Here is a 20,424-nt window from a genome sequence, read left to right as displayed (position 1 = left end):
AGTACCAATGGCACACTCTGTCCCCAGTCTCTGCCCCTGCTCCACCCCGTTTTGATAAGCAGACATCTAATTTCTTAACTGTTGTCTAAATACGGGTAAATAACCAGCGCCATGTGAATTGTCAGCCAGATTTAATGCTAATCTAACATAATTGTTAGTTTACCATGCTGCACTGAAAAAATATTAATAGCGCACTTGGAAAAATCTAGCTACCTTCACATTTTATGTACAAATACAAAATATATAATAATAGTAATAAAATACTAAAAGTAAGCAAGCATTTGATTATTCTTCACCTTTAAAAAAATCTGCTTTCTAAAAAACAAAATGTATTCAATTAATCAGTGAATATTTTCTGGAAAATATTTTTAACATTCAAAACATTTATAATTCAGCACGGGATTAAAGCAGAAAAGTGTGCATTGTTGTAAATGTAATAAATGCATGACATCATGACATTTTTCAGAAATAAGATATTATACCCTCTCTTTTCTGCTTTTGGCAATGCATCCTGCTGATTGCTGAAAATCCCATCAGGAGTGGAGAGAATCTGGAGGTGTTATTTTTATTTAAAAAAAGGTCGTCTGTAATGCCAATGCAGGGCTCAGAATGAACAAGCGGTTCCACTACACATTTAAGCACATCAGTTTGTATAGGAACCACAACAACAATGACAGTGAGCCAAGCGATATGACTATTGTTTATTTGTGCAGCCGGAGCCATTGCAAAAATAACAAAGAGCCAAGCAGAGTCATAAGCTTGGAGATCAAGAACAGTGATGAGAAGTTCAGAGTGAAAAGTCTATCACATGATCAGTATGGATGAGTGTTCATGAGCAGCTGGATGTGAGGTGGGATATTTTGCGGGGTACGAATTTTTCAATTCCATCAACAAGCTTTTCTGCTTGCTTTGACAAACTTTGTCACCTTCTCTACCTGGTTCATATGTACAGATGCAAATTTAGAAAGAGTTGCTAGGATGTAAATAGGATGTCTCGTTGTGGGGGAGACCGTGATCCAGCGATCTGGGTGCCTGCTCACACTGCTGTCCAAGGCTGAGGGTTGATGGCGGCAGCAGCTGGTGTGATGAGGCAGAGCCACCAAATCACTCTCTTGACTTCCACTATTGCTGGACAGGACTTTGAGGGAAGGTTGGAGCCATATCAGTCCATCCAAATCCCATCACCCCCAGCCCATGGTCAGGGATGAAGGGAGCTGTAACATTTGAGGAGCACATGCTCTCTACCCTGACCTATATGAAAATCAGGAAGATCCAGATGAATGGTACCCAACTTCTGGTTGGGCAGTCCTGCCATGTGTGATTTCATGCCACAAACCCCCCAGTTATAATAGAGTCATGAATTGGGTTGGTGATCAGCTCAAGAGCTTGTCAAATGCTTTTATTTAGAAGAATTCCATGCTGTCCTTCAACAATTGTCTCAGGGTGGTGTCCAATAATTAGAACAAGAAAATAAAATGCATTCTCACAAAAATAAGTAGACTACTCAAACTTGCAAACTATCTCCTCATTTTCAGTTTTGGGTATGTAGGTTTATCTAGGAGAAAAGCGCGACTGGTTCTGAATGAGGGTTAAGAGATTTATGTCTCGTACACATCTTGAATAATTCTTCCTTTAGAATTCCCTTCACTGTACTTTACATTTTATGTTGGAAATAACTTTTGAAGGCTAAAAAGACTTGACAAAAACAGTACTTCAGAAGTTCGGTTTGAAAACATTTCAGAAGAAATGCGCTGATGAGTTTCCCAGGATGAGGTTACAGGTCAGGGTTAGGGAGAGGGAGTTTGGTATTTTATCTTGGGAATAAGTTGTTTGGTAGAAGAGAGAGAGAGAGAATGTGATAAAGTCTTGTGTGCTGGGGATGCAAAATAATTAGATGTTTAGAAGTGGGATTTTGAAAACCCACGCTGAGGAGCCTGGATTCAGAGTTGATTGGTCTGCAATTCCTTGTTAACTGGTTAAATTGCTTGCTGAAAAGGCCCAGATTTCTGCCTTCAGAAACTAAAGTATTTGGGGATGTCTACCCATCTTGTATTTTTCTTTGAGAAGCCATGTGTCCTACTCTAGAGAGGATAGCTTTCCCACTTTCAAGGTGTTCTCTACTTGAAGGACTGTCCTATCCAACTCTGGCTTCAAGATTTTTAAAAAACCATAAGAAAGAGGGGAAGGGTCAACAGCATTTCCCTTTCTATCTGGGTGACCTTAGGCCAGTCATTCACTCTCAGCCTAACCTACCCTACAGAGTTGATGTGGGGATTGAATGAGAAGGGGGTCAACCATGTACCCCTCCTTGGAGAAATGGTCCAATATGAATTCATCCCCATGGGTCTCAGCCGCAGAGCGCAACTGGGCAAGTCACTTAACGAATAAATGGGATGGAAGTCAGCTGTGGTGGCTGGTCTATTAGGGTGAGTGTGGCACTGCCACCTCCACCTGGCGGTCTTCCTGCTTGCAAGCAGCCCAGGGGGTGCCATTGCTTGCCAGCTTCCTCCTCCTTAGTCTCAGTGTTGCCCTTGTGGGACTCAGCCAGGAGCAGGATGGGGACAAAACTGGAACTAGTTGGCTCTGCCTGTTGTTGGCTCTGCCAACTATTGGTCTCTCTGCTTTCTGCCTTACCAGTCCCAATGGGACCAGCCACCACTGCATGCAAGTGGCAAGGTTAGGCCAGGCTGGGTTCCAGGGCCCAGAGACCCCCAGCAGCAGGCAGGAAGGGGTTTCCTGTATGGGGGCACCTGGCTTGCACCCTGTCAGGATGCTGTCAACGGCTCCCGGCTGGTTGCACAGGAAATTATAAAGACAAGGAAAAGTTTCCAGCCTCTTATGTAATGTTGTTGTCCTGTGTGAATCTCCACCCCCCATCTCTCCCACTTCCTTATTCGTCATTCATTTCCTCTCCTCTCCGGGTGCTGCTACCTGCCCTCTGTCTTTGAGCTCTTTGCTCTCCTACTTTTAAGGCTCGCCAGGTTCTGGGAGATGGAGGGTCTGGAATGCTTTTAAATGACAACATGTCAGCCAGGTGTTGATCTGGCTCTCCATTGATTTCCCAACTTCCCCCCTCATCTGCCTCTGAGCTGTGACCTCCCTCGACCCCCTGTTGTAAATCTATAATATCTTCCTCTTCCTCCTCCCTGGAAGGCAGGATGGGGGAGGCTGTCTCCACCATTCTTCCCCTGCCCAGTCCCTGACACACACCCTCAAAATCATGTGCCTGGGGCTGTGGCCCCCCGGCCTTCCCCACACTTTGCCCCTGGGCATGGGGTACTGTCAGAATTGCTCCATCAGAGGGTCTCAGTGACCGAGGTGGAGCATAAGGAATTTGGGGGTCCTTAAATTGCTTTGGCCCTCAGTTGTCCAGGGCTTTGTGAATTCACACAAGAATTTTGATTCTGGCCCGATAACTAATGGGCAACCAGTGCAGCTGTCTCAGCAGCAGAGTAGCATGTTGCTCCTCTGAACAACCTGCCTGGTGCAGCCCCACCTAAAGCTCATCACAGTGATCAACATGGGATGAGAAAGAGCTCTCAGATGACTTTGGCTTTATTAGCAACTGTTTGCAGAGCACTTACAGTCAAATGCAGTATGAGAAACTCTGTTTTCCACTTCTTAAATATCCAGCCCAAATGACATACAGTGGTACCTCGGGTTACAGATGCTTCAGCTTACAGACGCTTCAGGTTACAGATTCCACTAACCCAGAAATAGTACCTCGGGTTAAGAACTTTGCTTCAGGATGAGAACAGAAATCGCGTGGCGGCAGCGGGAGGCCCCATTAGCTAAAGCAGTACCTCAGGTTAAGAACAGTTTCAGGTTAAGAACGGACCTCCAGAATGAATTAAGTTCTTAACCCGAGGTACCACTGTATCTTTAATTATTTGGCTGCTGCTCTTGCCTCATAATACTACATTTGTAGTGGAGTAATTTTTTTTTAAGCCAAAGCATTTTTAAAAATTTGATACAGGGGAAGGGCTGGATTTAAGCACAGTGCCGAATGATGTCATCTGAAACCTAAAGGGACAGATAGTGCAATGATATCCCAGCTGCCTATCCTAAAATAACTATTTTCGAGTGTCGCAATGAAATCTCTCTGAGAAAGCAAGCACCTGGTTAGGCCCTGTAAAATTAACTTCCATCTGCTTCCATTTACAGTAAGGCCTTCTTATCATTCTCTTGGCATTATCTGGTATATATTTGGCAGGAACTGCCTGTCTTGAGCTATTTACAAGTTGTTCTAGTGGCACGGTGAGTGGAAAGGGATCAAAGCAGCAGCTCTCCTGATTGGTTGTGCTCTAAGTCAGACGTGGGGAGCCTATGCCCTTCCAGCTGTTGTTGGACTACAACTCCCAGCATTTCTGACCATTACCCATGCTGGCTGTGGCTGATGGGAGCCAGAGCCCAACAGCAACTAGAGGACTAAAGGCTCCCTAATCCTGTGTCAGATGATGATGAAATATGCCTACACTCCCTAGGCTGCAATGTAATATATATTGTCAGCTGAACTGCAATCAAAGCCTGGCTGAAAGTCCACTTTAGAACAACATCATCTTGTGCAATGCCATCCCATCAGATGTTGGAAGCCGCCCAGAGTGGCTGGGGCAACCTAGTCGATGGGCAGCATACAAATAATGCATTATTATGAATATGATTCTATGATTTTATGAGTGTGCCCGCTACAGCCATCCTTGTCTCTCCAAAGCCACCTTCAGTTCTCCCCTCTGAAACATGTGGAGCGCCACTGAGATAGACAGTGTAAAATGATACACAGTGAGGCAGGAAACCCTAACATCACATGGACACTGATATGGTCTGAATTTTTCTAAATTAAAAAACAACAACAACCAAAGGTGCAGGTAGTTGGGACAGATGTATCTGTCAAGTTTGGTGCTCTCATTTTCTCATTTTCCAAGTCTTTAAGTCAGCCCCCCACATTTCTGTAACAATTTGCAACAGAACAAAAAATGCTCATGAAAATTCCTCAGTGTTCGAGTGTGAATTTCTCCCAATAAAACACATTTTTGCGTGCAGTTTTGACTACTGTAATGCAGTTTTGTACATTATTTTCACTAATATATTCATCTTTATGCACCCCCCAATATATGAATCTTTGTGACCGTTATTTGATTGGAGAACTGCATCGCAACATTTGCATAAGTGTGAAATTCAAAGGAGTTTCTCATGTTCCAGTTCTCAAGTTTCAGAAAGTGTGAACTAAGGAGTTGCACCTTTAAATGCGAATTGAATCTAATTTCTCCCCCCTCCCTAGTGGGAACACCTTGACTGTTGGATCTCTCTCTCTCTCCCTCTTTTCTGACCTCAGAAACAACCCCCTCAACCTTTTCCCATGACAATAAAAGCTTTTGTTCCCTGAGCTGTTTGCTTGAACATGAATGACTAAGGGACTTTGATTGAAGCAGGAAGGAAGGGAAAACAAATTGTTCACTAATGTGCTCATCACTGATGCCATAAGTGTCAGCAGTGTATGAGGAATGTTGCAATTAATCATCGGTAGAAATGAATACCTACATTGGAACTAGGGATATCATTTTCTGAAAATCTTGTGTCAAGCATAACCCTCGCAGATTTTTTCTTTATTTCTAATTCCATTCGCACTCCTTGGTTTTGGAGAGAGGTGAGTTATTCCCCTCCCAGTTTTGCTAAAAATAAAATTGCCACACTATGTGCATTAATGTATATATTTTTCACGCATTGCTGTACATATAGCATTATATGTACATTATACTCATCGGCACTCCAGGAGTCCCAAAATAACCAGCACATAACCAGATACGTACAGCAAGGCTGTGTAACTGTATAAATATACTTAGGTAGTAATGCTTACAAAATTTTGCTGCAAAAATATAGTGCAATGTGGGGGCTTGACTCTTTCATATATATGTATTTTTTCCATGTCATTTTGTGTGTAATTATTTCAGCTTTTATGCCCGTGGCTGAGGACAATTGTTTGAACCTTTCCAATGGGTATGGGGGGTGGGGTGGGAAGGGAGGGGAAGGAAAAACTGTACGGGGAATTAAAAAATTGGAAGGAGATAATATAATATATGTAAAAATATAGAATAAAAATTTTATATTTCAGCTTTTAAAAAACACACCAAGCAACAGTGCATGAGAAGCTTGGACATACAGTGAGAACCCTGATGCGAAAGGTTGACTGATGCTGGAAAAGCTGAGTTGGGCGGGGACTGCCAAATTCCCCGTATAAATCTGTTTAAAACTAATCCCTCCTCCATCTTGATTTTGGAGCGCATCTTTCCCTAATGTCTGGGGTCCTTTGATCCAGCATTCTAGGATGGCTGCATGCATCTTTTGCGAGTTGAATAATTCACTGCCATTGGGTTGACAGACGGAAACAATTTAGGTAATATCAGGTCTGAGTAGCCATTTGGGAAATGTGTCCCGATTCTTTTGAGTTGAGATGTGAGTTCTAAATGTGTCTCGGTTTTAGCAGGAGGAGAAATAATGCGATTGTTTCCAGTGTCTTGCATTTTAAGCGATCTGGCTCGCGTAATAAAAGCAATGAATGATTGTTACATGTCAACTGGGAAAGGTATCTTGTTTTTCTGGCTGCAGTGCCAACTGAAAATCTAGGGAGCAGCCATCTTGATGTGTCCCACATCTATTATATATTTTGGAAATTTATTTGTTTGCTCTGCCTTCGGACACTTTGCAAGATATCGTGACTAAATCTTGCATGTTGGCTCCTGAGTTCAAGGAGCAGGTTTCATCTATGTTTGGATACAATTGGATGCCATTTTGAATCAAGCAGGTAGACTGAACCTGGCAAAACTGCATGGTGTTTTTTTAGTTTCTTAGTGTTTCTGGAAGGGACGCGGGTGGCGCTGTGGGTTAAACCACAGAGCCTAGGACTTGCCAATCAGAAGGTCGGCGGTTTGAATCCCCACAATGGGGTGAGCTCCCATTGCTCGGTCCCTGCTCCTGCCAACCTAGCAGTTCGAAAGCACGTCAAAGTGCAAGTAGATAAATAGGTACCGCTCTGGCGGGAAGGTAAACGGCGTTTCCGTGCGCTGCTCTGGTTTGCCAGAAGCGGCTTAGTCATTCCGGCCACATGACCTGGAAGCTGTACACCAGCTCCCTCAACCAGTAAAGCGAGATGAGCACCGCAACCCCAGAGTTGGCCATGACTGGACCCTTTACCCTTTACCTTTAGTGTTCCTGGGGGATGCCTGGTACAGTAAAAGTGTTCTAGTACACTTTAATTCAAGCTAATATTTTTTGTATTGTTCCTTTTTTATGGACAGGGAGAACTTTTTCTAAGTTCTGCTTAAACTCAGATCACCTTGCTGCTAGAGTGGCAGTAGTTAATATTTGTTTCTTGCTTTTCGGTTAAAATAATATCCAGAGGAGTTTGCAATGAAAAACAGCAAGTGTGTAATATAGTGAATGTGATTCCCCCTCCCCAGTTTTTATAACAACACCAATTTTATTAAAATAATATTCAAAGACCCTTGCAAGGAAAAGCAACCAAAATGCAATATTAAACATTAAAATCGCAAATTCAGTATAACAGTACCAAGAACAACAAACAGCTTTCCCTCCTGCTGCCTTCAAGCAAAGCAGTTTCTGGGGCTCTGTCTCAGCATTTCTGAAGGATCACACCAAATGTTGCCTTTCCTTTGACAACTGTATGAAGGCTGCTCCCAAGATGCTGGATTAGGTGAGCATTCATCAAGGTACTAATGTTATTTAGGGTGGTGCACAAAGGGCTATCCTGCTGCAACCTTGCATCAGTCCTCTGAGATATTAGGTGGAGAGATGGTACAGTGGTACCTCAGGTTACATACACTTCAGGTTACATACGCTTCAGGTTACAGACTTCGCTAACCCAGAAATTGTGCTTCAGGTTAAGAACTTTGCTTCAGGATGAGAACAGAAATCGTGCTCCGGTGCAAGATGAAAACTAAGGTTTTAGAGAAAAATCTAACTGTGATTGAGAGAGATAAGTTTCAGAAGGAGACAGGATTAACACTGGTTAAGAAAGTGAAATATTTAGGGGTTAACATGACTGCTAAGAACGTGAATTTATTTAAGGATAACTATGAAAAATGTTGGACTGAAGTGAAAAAGGACTTAGAAATATGGTCAAACTTGAAGTTATCACTGTTAGGCCAAATTGCTGTGATAAAAATGAACGTATTGCCAAGGATGTTGTTTCTGTTTCAAACATTGCAAATTTTGGACAAAATGGACTGTTTCAAGAAGTGGCAGAGAGACATCTCTAGATTTGTCTGGCAGGGCAAGAAGCGTCGAATAAAATTTAAGATATTAACTGATGCTAAAGAAAGAGGTGGATTTGCCCTGCCAGACCTTAAACTTTATTCTGAATCAGCCGCCTTTTGTTGGCTGAGAGAATGGATGCTTCTTGAAAACACTGATGTGTTGGATTTGGAAGGCTTCAACAATGTATTTGGTTGGCATGCATATCTGTGGTATGATAAGGTTAAAGCACACAAAGCGTTTAGAAACCATATTGTCAGAAAAGCACTGTTTAATGTCTGGATAAGATATAAGGATCTGCTAGAAAATAAAACCCCAAGATGGCTGTCATCAATGGAAGCAAAGGCTCAGAAAAAACTCAATATGGAGGCCAAATGGCCAAAGTATTGGGAAATTCTGGAACAAGAGGGAGACAGATTAAAACTGCAGAGTTTTGAAAAATTAAAAAACAGAGTGCGAGACTGGCTCCATTATTATCAAATAATGGAAGCATATAATGTGGACAAAAAACTAGGCTTCCAGGTGGGAAAATCAAAATTGGAAACAGAATTGTTAGACCCCAAAGTTAAGAATCTGTCAAGAATGTATAACTTGCTGTTGAAATGGAATACTCAGGATGAAACGGTGAAATCTGCTATTGTCAGGGGTTCAGGAGCAGAGGCGAGGGCAAGGGAGGAAACAGAGAGCGAAGGGGAGGAGGCAGAAGAAAAGATGAGTGATGACGACGACCCGAGATCTCCGAGTCTTTCCAGTGAATCAGAAGATTCACAGGAAGGGGCGCCAGTGGCTGGAGCAAGGGGGGAGCCTAGGGGGACACCCCAGGAAGAAGGGTCCAGAGGGGGCTCAGAGAGCAGCAGTGGGAAATCGGGACCAGCATCACCAACAGAACGCAGTGGAGAGGAAGGGCGCCAGGTACCGAGCTCTGGCAGCTCGCAGCAGGAGGGAGGGCATGAGTCAGGAGTGGCCACACCTCCATCGGGGAGCGAAGAAACGGTCAGGTGGAAAGTGGAAGGTTGGGCGCGCGCGCCAAGTTCAAATGCACAGGAAGGTGGCGCAGTAAGCAGCCCGGGAAGGGAGCCAGGTCCTAAAGCCCGACGCAAGGAGACAGAAGGGTCCGGGGGGTCAGCGTCAGAAGCGTCCCGGAAGGAAGAGACTATGGGGGGCAGAGGGACCCAGAGAAGAACGGTCAGGCGGAAAAGGTGGAGTAAGGCTAGGGCATTTAGCTGGTGTACAGGGGGCGGAGACTCAGACGGAGCTTCGCCGGTCTAACCCATAAGACGTAGAGTTGCACGCAGCAGCTTGAGAATGGAAACTGTAACTCAATAAAGACTTTTACAAAATGATCGCTGGCTAGCGTGATCCTCTGTGAGCTAGGATCTGGAAGCAGCTCTGACAGCTATGATTAAATGGGCACAAGATGTTGGACATAACATTATGATGGCTGACTGGGAACAGTTATGGACCACAGGTATGAAGTTTACGGCATGTAATGCCTTAAAAGAGAATCTAATGAAAATGATTTACAGGTGGTACATAACACCAGTCAAGCTAGCAAAAATTTACCATTTGCCCGATAATATATGCTGGAAATGTAATGAGACTGAAGGGACATTCTTTCACCTTTGGTAGACATGCCCAAGGATTAAGAATTTCTGGGAGATGATTTATAATGAAATGAAAAAGGTATTTAAATATACCTTCCTGAAGAAACCAGATGCCTTTCTCCTGGCATGGTCGGCCAATTGGTGCCAAAGAAGGATAGAACTTTCTTTATGTATGCTACAACAGCAGCAAGAATACTTATCGCAAAGCATTGGAAGACACAAGATCTACCCACCTTGGAAGAATGGCAGATGAAGCTGATGGACTACACGGAATTGGCGGAAATGACTGGCAGAATCCGAGACCAGGGAGAAGAGTCGGTGGAAGAAGATTGGAAAAAATTCAAAGTATATTTACAGAAATATTGCAAAATTAATGAATGTTAGAAGGATGCTGGAATGAAGCTATATGGCTTTAGCAGAAATGTTATAAAGAATTAAGTAAAAATAGACTGTTAATGGACCAAAGTGGAAAATTTAAGGTTAGATTGTGTTAAGATAATTTATAGAACAAAAATTGAGAAAGATGGAAAGGATTTGCTGAAATAGTTAATTGAACTAGAATACAAAAAAGGGAGGTGTGAGGAGGTCGATGAAACAAGTAAATGAAAGGTAAAGATACGGAAATATTGGATGTGTTTTTTTAAAATGTTTTTGTTTTTTCTTCTTGTTTTCCTGTATGGCTTTTTGTTTTTTATTTTTGATGTGTAGTAAGGTATTGTTCTGTTTTGTTTAACTTTTTACTGCTTTTTTCTTCTTTTTCTGTAATTTTTAAACCTCCAATAAATATCATTTAAAAAGAAAAGAAAAGAAAGAAATCGTGCTCCAGTGGCACAGCAGCAACGGGAGGCCCCATTAGCTAAAGTGGTGCTTCAGGTTAAGAACAGTTTCAGGTTAAGAACGGACTTCTGGAACGAATTAAGTACTTAACCCGAGGCACCACTGTATTCTACTCAGAGTCGCCCTAGGTAGTTAGGGAGGAACACCCTCTCATCAGATGTCCAGGAGATAAGGAACTACACAGGAGAAGACATCTGAACGCAGCCCTGTATTGGGAAGTTTTTAATGTTTAAAGTTTTATTATGTTTTTATATGTGCTGGAAGCTGGCCAGAATGGATGGGAAAACCCAGCCAGAAGGGCAGGGTATAAAAAAAGAACACAATAACAACAACAACATTTGAATCTGCAAGGACAGATTTCATAAAACCCACCTAAAGCCCATTTGAGCTTCCAACTAACTGCGCTGTGCAGGCGTGGAAGGCAGAAATGCAGTTTAAAATGTACTTGCACCAGATTTTTGAACCAACTGTTGACTGTATGGCAGGAATGGGGAATCTACAGCTTTCCAGATGTTGCTACAGCTGCCGTCAACCCTGATAACCATGGGGCTGCTGGGAGCTGGAATCCAAGAACATCTGGAAGGCTACAGGATGCTGACCATGTTTGGTGAAGAGTCAATCTTTTATCTGCCAGTTTTGATGAAATTGCCCTTGATTGCTTGAATTATGGTAAGAAGGCAGGCAGGGGGAGAATGTCTGGTTGGTTGGGTATTACCCAATTTGCCCATATAAACTACTCTCTACTATTGGCCAGTCATCGAACCAGCTTCTGTGACACGCACCGCAAAGCAACAGATCGTAGGGAAGGGTTATTTATAACATTGTAATAACTGAGATTATCTGAGTTATCTAAGGGAGATTATTACAATCGCACCCATCTCCTTGCAAGACCTGGAGGTGCCTCCATGATGGAATTGCCATTTGAATAGGAGCTTCGTTTGTGTGTGAGCAGAAATCCTTCTGCGCTCGTTAGACATCTGCTGTGGGTGCCACACTCAAGTCCACTTGTTTATAATACTATTTTGCAGATAACGTTTGTAATCTGAATCTATTCTACAATGTAATTATAGGCGATTGGGATCGTAGCCTTAGGCAGCCTGGTATCTGGTGAGTAAGGATGCCATTTCAGATTAGATGGTTATAAACAAGTTGTTTTTCTTCATAGTAATATCACTCCTTACAAATCACATCTCTTTTAACATAGAAATTCTGTATGCACTTATTTGGGAGTCAGTCTCATTGACTTGAATGAGACTTACCAGTGAGTAGACACACATAGTATTGCCCTGTAAGCATCTCAGTCACAACATAAAGGTGTAAGGGGGTATTCAGCTATGTCCTATTCAGAGTAGAGCCACTGAAATGAATGAACCTAAGTTACTCGTGTCTCTTAACTTCAATGGGTCTACTCTGTGTAGGACTAGCATTGCATACCACCCTATGTATCAATGCAAACTTGCAGAAAAGTGTGTGGCACAGTCTACCTTGGACCTACCTGTACTACTTCAAATTGGAGTGTTTTATATATAAAAAATAACGTGCAGATGAAAAGCTACAGCGTCGTGGAGAGTGCTGCAAACCAGCCTTCCCTCTAAGATGCAAACTTTCCATTGAAATCAAAGTAATTGCCTTCCCCCTTGCTAGGTTTTGCTGCAACCTTCTCAGGAATGTTAATCATTATCACCATATAGGCTCGATAAAACCCTCTGCATAAATTAATGTTCCCTATCACTGAAGAGCCAGGTTAAGAAGGGTTTCTTATCAAGGTGGGGGGGGGGAATCATTTGGCTGCCTATGTGTTAGATATGGTATCTTTTACTGAAGGCGGATCGTTTATCTCCCCAGGCTTAGAGGCAGTTTGAAAGGTGGATTGCTCTCTGTGGTGTGTGTTGCCCATCCTGCTTCCAGTTCCGAAGTTTGGGTGGTGTTTTGTTGTTGTCGTCGTTTAAAAAATGTTTTTGACCAGATCCAATAGGGAAACCTATCATTTTAAAAAGTAGAGACATTTTAAAAAGTAGAGACATTTTAAAAAGTAGAGACATCACCTTGCCAACAAAGGTCCGTATAGTAAAAGCTGTGGTTTTCCCAGTAGTGATATATGGAAGTGAAAGCTGGACCATAAAGAAGGCTGATCGCCAAAGAATTGATGCTTTTGAATTATGGTGCTGGAGGAGACTCTTGAGAGTCCCATGGACTGCAAGAAGAACAAACCTATCCATTCTTAAGGAAATCAGCCCCGAGTGCTCACTGGAAGGACAGATCCTGAAGCTGGGGCTCCAATACTTTGGCCACCTCATGAGAAGAGAAGACTCCCTGGAAAAGACCCTGATGTTGGGAAAGATGGAGGGCACAAGGAGAAGGGGACGACAGAGGACGGGATGGCTGGACAGTGTTCTTGAAGCCACCAGCATGAGTTTGACCAAACTGCAGGAGGCAGTGGAAGACAGAAGTGCCTGGCCTGCTCTGGTCCATGGGGTCACAAAGAGTCGGAAACGACTAAACGACTAAACAACAACAACAATAGGGAAACCAAAGCAAGGTGCCTGTATATGCTACGTCTCAAACAATAGGAATAAAATAGACAACTGGGACCTGCAGTAGAATGTTGCAGCATGGAGTCCTTATTGTTCAGAACTCCACACTCCGCTCTGTTTCCCTTCCTAGTTTTCTGTTGCCTTCCCACAACAGCCAGTCAGCATTCTGGTTTGCCACTGATCAACCTCAGTCCTTATAGGGCTATTTTTGAGATTCTTTCCCCTCTCCCACTGGGAACACACCAGGGTGACCAGAGGTGGTAGTTGCGTGTTGAGTCCCACAGTGCCACCCACCAAAAAATTCACACTTCACACGTGATTTTTTGTTTAAGGTTTTTGGCATAATTTTGGCCACAACTTTATTCAAATACAAAAAATGTGAGTGGTTGCTTAGGCATTGGTTCCGACTATCTGTCCTTGCCCTCAAGGACAGAGCTGGCCCTTCCGGACACCAACGGAAGCCAGCGTGGGAAACAAGTATTGGGTGAGAAAATGAAGCTGGGTAACAGTTCCTCTCTTCTCACCCTCATGTTCCGGTGGGGCTTGCACGGCCCAGGTCCGACTCCGGGGACAAGGACGAAAAGAATGGCAAGCCCCTGGATTCCTTTAACGGAATTCCCTTTCCGCATCATTTGGAGGGGTAGGCACTTACCCCTCCAAGCACCAATTTAACCAATGCCTAACCGCCAACCTTACAAGTTGTGACGATTTGCTACGCAGTAGGCAAAAACCAAATGGCACCAGCCAATCAGCCAGATGGCAAAATTCCTACCAGCCCCCCGCTCCAAGGCGGACGACCCCATGACAGGCATAGCAAGGTCAATTGAGCAAAACAAAAAACCACCCTATAAAAGGGGGGGCGGGTGATCCAGTGCAAAACGGCCAAGAGAACGTCCAACGTCTGGCCCCTGTATTTAAAGACTCTGACCCCTCCTCCGAATTGGCAACCATCAAAACTCCCCAGCAACCGAATTTTAACCACTTAAAGGCTTGGGTTCCTCCAAATTTGCCTAGTCACTGCAGGGTGGCCTGTTTTTCCCAACCGCAACACGTGCTCTCTGTTATGGAGAACACGCTATCTCAAGAGGTGTTCTAACTTCATTTTAAAAACACAGATGCCTAGTATTACCTACTATTGTAATACCTACTATTGCAGAGTGGCAGGCGAAGATGATGGAATTTGCTGAGTTGGCCAAACTGACTTGCAGGATCCGAGATCAGGATGATCAGAAATTTCAGAAAAACTGGGGTAAATTTATGGTATATTTAAATGACAACTGTAAAAATTTAAAGACACTAGCAGGATTGAAGTAATTCCTACAATGTAGATAGGATGTTACGAAGTAAAGAGTTAGAATACGCGACTGGATTCGATAAGGGATACCAGCTGATGAGAGGGAGGGAAGTCGCAAGCTCGGCAAAGCAAAAAGGTTTATACATTGATTAATGTACCGTTTAAATAAGTGTGTAAAGAAAATGATAAAAAAATATTGGGGGGGAGTACAAATACAAATGCCTTTGTTGCCTTTAAAAACAAAACAAAAACAATAACATATTTTTATTAAAGATTTCTTGGTTTACAAAACCAACTCTTTTTTCAAGTTACATTTTCTACAAATCAGTTTCATTTGTTGAGACATTAGTGTTACATTAGGAAGGATAGGAAGATGTATGGAAGTGAGAGCTGGACCATAAAGAAGCCTGATCGCTTCTTGAAGCCACCAGCATGAGTTTGACCAAACTCCGGGAGGCAGTGGAAGACAGGAGTGCCTGGCATGCTCTGGTCCAGGGGGTCACGAAGAGTCGGTCACGACTAAACAACTAAACAACAACAACAGGAAGGAAAGGGGGAAAGAACTTCATTGGCTATGGGTAGTTGGAGATTGCCGTCTATTTTTTTGGTTACCTCTTGTTAACTTGCCTTCCTGCGCAATTTCCATAGGAGCAAGTGTGTTATAGCAAATGCACACAAAAGGAACGAGCGCTGCTCTTAAGGTGCCTGGTTGGCTAACAGATTAATTGCACACACGAGGAGTGTCTGGATCAGGCAAGTGGCCCGTCCTGTTCTCATTGTGGCCAGCCATTTGCCTATGGGAACCTCCAAGATATTTGTGAGTGCAACGCCGTTTGTTCACCTGCAGTTCCCACCAATTGGTGTTCAGAGGCATCCTGTCTCTGCCTTGATAGCCTTGTCCTCCAGGACTTTGTCGAATCCTTTCAAAGCCACCCAAGTCAGTAGCCACCACTGCCTCTTGTGGAAGAGGGAAGAAGTACAAGCTTTTGTCGATCAAATGGAAACCCTGCATTAAAGGCCAGATGTCCCTAATGTCAGCAGCAGAGCCGTCTTTCCCACTGGGTTTACTGGTGTGTTGCGCCAGGGTGCCAGCCTCTCAGGAGCGCCCCAGCAAGTGGGGGAGCTGCGCGGCTTTGCCGGCGGCCTCCCCTTTCCCTCCTGCATGCCTGCAAGCTGCACCCCGTCAACCATATGGCTGGCAGGTGTGCAGCTTGCCTCCCAAGCCTCCGTGGGACAACTCTGGGAAACGGGGGGTGGGGCGCCGGATATGCTTAAGATGGCCCTGGTCAGCAGTGTTGTTTTTGCCGATTTCCCAAAAAAATATACAGTGGTGCCTCGCAAGACGAAAAGAATCCGTTCTGTGATTCTCTTCATCTAGCGGTTTTTTCGTCTTGCGAAGCAAGCCCATTGAAGGATTAGCGGATTAGCGCTATTAGCGGCTTTTAGCGGCTTATCTGCTGATCGGATCAGCTGATAAGCGGCTTAGCGGCTTAGAAAAAGGGGGGGAGGGGGAAAAACCAGCAGGAACTCGCAAGACATTGTCGTCTTGCGAAGCAAGCCCATAGGAAATTTGTTTTGCGAAGCACCTCCAAAACGGAAAACTCTTTCGTCTAGCGAGTTTTCCGTCTTGCGAGGCATTCGTCTTGCGGGTCACCACTGTATAGCTCAAAATAGCTCACAAACTGTCAGGCTTTGGGGAATCAGATCCCTCCCCCGGTGGCAGCAAAGAAGCAGATTTTTTAAAAAATCTTACCAATTAGTTTATTCAGTAATCACAGCAGGAGACAAAGGAATGCGGTTTCTCTCTAGAAATGGTGTTGCTCCAAGTGAAGTCCCACCCTGCCCATCATCTCCCCTATTCTACGCAAATCCTGCGTTGGCTAATCTGAGCCTTCTGCCACTCAGCTCTCTGCTCTACTACCCTCAGTGCCCGCCTGGTCCTGGGAGAGGAGGGTTCAGGAATGCTTTCCAAGGACCTTGAGTCTGTCAGCTGTCTCTCCCCTGGTGCTTCTTCTTCCCGCTGCTCCTCTCCCAATACTTCCCAGCTTCTCCCCTCTGCAGCCTCTGAACTATGCCCTTCTGCAAACCACTGTTCTGAATCTATACTGCCCTCCTGTTCTCGGGAAGGTTCAGGAGAAGGGGGTGGCAGCCCCCACCATTCCTCCTCAGTCCACCCCCTGACACAAACGGCTCAGCAACTTTTGTGTTTGGATTTTCACTTTCTGAAATATGGCAACCCTAGGCACTCTGGCCCCAAATAGCACAGGGAATCGGAATAGAGCAGGAAATTGGATTTTCCTCTCCCCGCCGCTTGTTTGTGGACTTCCCAGAGGTGTTTGGTTGACGGCGGTTGGAAACAGTATGCCGGAGCAGATGGATTGTTTCTCAGACCCAGCAGGACTTTTGTGACGAGAGCCTAAGATGGCTGAGCACATGCGTTGCATGCGAAAGCTCCCAGGTTCAATCCCTGGCATAGCCATAATAATAATAATAATAATAATAATAATAATAATAATAATAATAATAATTTATTATTTGTACCCCGCCCATCTGGCTGGGTTTCCCCAGCCACTCTGGGCGGCTTCCACAAAGACCAAAAATACACTAAGATGCCACACATTGAAAACTTCCCTGAACAGGGCTGCCTTAAGATATCTTCTGAATGTCCTGGAAAAAAATTTAAGGACTATTTGCAAAAGTATTGTAAACTGTATGAATGTTAGAATGATGCAGGATATTAAGATAATATGGCATTAGTGACTTAGCGGAAAGGAGTATGAAAATAACTGAATTATAAGAATATAGGTGAATTTTGAATAACATTATGTCAAGCTTAAATATTTAAATAATTGATAACAAAAGGCAAACTGGAGACATAATAGTTGAAACGTATAATTTAAAACAAGTTTTGAGAGAAGGTGAAGTATTGCTGAACATGATTTTATGAATGGGAACACAGAAAAGGGAGATGTGAGGGAGTCAGAAAAGAGGGTCATGGAAATTTGGTTTAACTATGTTTTATGTCTTTCATATGATTTTTTGTCAGTTGTTTTTTTTCCTTCTTCTTCTTTGTATGTTTTTTCGCATTTTGGTGATGGTGTTTTTTATTGCTTTTGGGTTGTGTATGGGTATGGTGTTATATTGTTTAAAACCTTTTATATATATATATAGATAGATAGATAGATAGATGATAGATAGATAGATATAGATATATATAGATATATATATAGATATCTTCTGAATGTCAGGTAGTTGTTTATCTCTTTGTCATCTCGTGGGAGGGCATTCCACAGGGCGGGCGCCACTACCTAGAAGGCCCTCTGCCTGGTTCCCTGTAGCTTTGCTTCTCGCAATGAGGGAACCGCCAGAAGGCCCTCGGAGCTGGACCTCAGTGTCCAGGCTGAACGATGGGGGTAGAGATGCTCCTTCAGGTATACTGGGCCGAGGCCGTTTAGGGCTTTAAAGGTCAACACGAACACTTTGAATTGTGCTCGGAAACGTAGAAAAATGACCAGGGAGCAGGTGGCATGAGATCTGTCTGATAACCAAGCTGCTGTTGCCACTGCTAATTCTGTAGTATTATGGTTCAAAGGGCAATGTTCTAACAAGGTATAAATAAGGCAGCTTCCTGCGTTCTCTGAGGCGGTGCATATAGAAATATTTTGGGCATGTGGAGTCCTGTTGCACTCAGGTACCGCTTTTGGGCTTCGCATGGGGATCTGGTCAGCCACTGTGTGACCAGGATACTGGACCAGATGAGCCACTGGCCTCATCCAGAAGGCTATTTTTATGTTAACAAATGCCTACCCCCACAAAGGAGTGGCTTGCAGATGAAAAGCAAACACATGAGTAATGCATGTGCTTCTATCGTTTGTCATTATTCTCAACAAACAGGCCACATGGCCCATGAACTTCAGGTACAGTCTGTGACATGTCTCTGCAAAGCTTCTAACTATAGAAAGCAATCACAATGACCATGATGGGTGGCGATCACACGATCTTTCTAAGCTTTGCCGTGCTAATTTAATGCTAATTTGATGTGCATGTGACCATGTAGGAAGTGGAATGATTCCCTCTCCCCGCCATCACATTCACATTTGAGTAGAAATCCGGAGAGGCAGAATTGCTGCAAAGTTCTCTTACATCACCAAACATTGGAGCTAAAGTATTGCACCCAGCATAACGTGTTAGTTGGGTCACACTTTGGCCCGAGGTGTGCAATTCTCCTTCGGAATTCTCCCTCCTACGAATTTCACAATGCAGTTCTCCAGCAGCAACAAAATTTGCTCAAAAATGTGCCGTGTTAGAGGAGAGTGTGCATAAAAATAACAAACTAATATAATGTGTTGTTTATGGGAAACAGCTTGCAAAAATATGTATTTAAAGCAAAATTGCAAATATGTAGATTGGGGAAAATGTGCACTAAAATGCAAACAAATATTTGTGAAGGTTTCTTGTTTTTTAAAAAGAGAAGATTAGCAAACTGATGTAGAGGTGTGAAACATAAGTTTGGAGAAATGAGAAATCGAGAGAAAGTGAAATGGACAGATTCATCCATCACTAATGATGGAGAGAGATGCTTGCCCATAAGACTTGCCCGTTGTGGAGTTGGGTTTCCAGGCGATATACTAATGGGTTGCTTTTTGCTAAAGGACTAGAGAGCACTGATGAAGACCTCATCCTCTATTCCTGGTGTGTTTTTTTCCTGTGTTGCCTCTAGGCTGGATCTTGTGGGTGTTGCTACAGCTGTGCATGTCGGTAATGAGCCTTACGCTAAATGTTTCCGGTCTGCTATGTTCCCGGGAGGATCTTGTGGGCTTCAGCCGAACGGGGTCTGCTTTATATGAGTGATTTAACGTGGTGTAAGCAATCTGCATGCTCGGGGTGCGCATATGTGTGAGGGAGAAGCTGCCATTGGTATCACATTATTTTATTAGAGTTTCAAAGCTGATATTAAGTGGACATGATTTCTTCCCATGGACCATTAATTTTGTTTTATTGCTGGCCTGATGGCTATTACCCCTTCTTGCCAATACATTCCTCCATTAGGCTTGTACAATTAACAAAATATGAGCTGTTTAAAGCGTTGCTATGAACAATGGGTCACTGAGAAGCAGGTCTGGGGAAAAGAGGGGTGGTTTTGTGAGTGCTTTGTGACCATGAGATGCTATGGGGCTGGCAGAGGAGAGTGTGTGCAGATCAATTTGTGTCCCTTTGCAGATAGAAGGCTCCTTTCTACAAAACATTTTCTATTTGGTTTTTCAAATCCAAAATGCAATTTGAGTTATGAGTGGTGCATGTCTGTTCTGTTTTTCCCCTTTTAGAAATGTGCCAGAGCTGGGGCTCAATTCGTTTCCCTTCTTTTGTGTACTTAAGGGCACAGGCAATTGCAGCACAAGATATACATACCCAAATGCAAAATAACAGTACTGTCACATGATTACATCTAGTCAATTAATCATCCGAGTGTTAGTTTATTAATCAGATATATCTGCATACATTTGCATGGGATTAAAATGAGTGGCTCAGATGTCAAAGCATGCATTCATTGCTTCTGGGTTGCGGGGGGGGGGGGGGAGAGAAATCTGTGACCCTTCAGAATTTGCTGGACTCCTTCAGGCCCAGCCAGCATGGCCAATGGACAGGGTTGCTAGGAGTCCAGCAATGGAAGGAGTCCAGCAGTGGAAGACAGGAGTGCCTGGCGTGCTCTGGTCTAAGGGGTCACGAAGAGTTGGACACGACTAAATGACTAAACAACAACTTACCATTTGATGTTTTTGTTCTTGGGGACAAATTTATAGCTCTACAAAATAGCCCACATAATTTTGAATTAAAGCCTCGGTTAATGTTTTGCCTACAACTGGATGTGGGTGGCAGCAGTGGCAGC

The 20,424-nt window shown here is 43.7% G+C and overlaps 1 protein-coding gene across 6 annotated transcripts in view; it reads left to right on the top strand.

Moving 5' to 3' along the window:
- Positions 1 to 20,424, top strand: part of PKNOX2 (PBX/knotted 1 homeobox 2) — a 443,888-nt gene that overhangs the window by 74,302 nt on the left and 349,162 nt on the right. Inside the window, exon 1 of one of the 6 annotated variants that reach the window (XM_081171733.1) lies at positions 657 to 676. The exons of the other annotated variants lie outside the window; for them this stretch is intronic. The gene's annotated coding sequence lies outside the window, so the exon portion shown is untranslated. Of the gene's footprint in view, positions 1 to 656; positions 677 to 20,424 lie in introns of those variants that run through there. 6 annotated transcript variants of the gene reach the window in all.

This window comes from Podarcis bocagei, assembly GCF_964188305.1.
Source record: "Podarcis bocagei genome assembly, chromosome: 15".
In the NCBI taxonomy this organism is placed as follows: domain Eukaryota; kingdom Metazoa; phylum Chordata; class Lepidosauria; order Squamata; family Lacertidae; genus Podarcis; species Podarcis bocagei.
The sequence above is the reverse complement of the archived record's forward strand: the minus strand, read 5'-3'. Positions and strand labels throughout refer to the sequence as shown.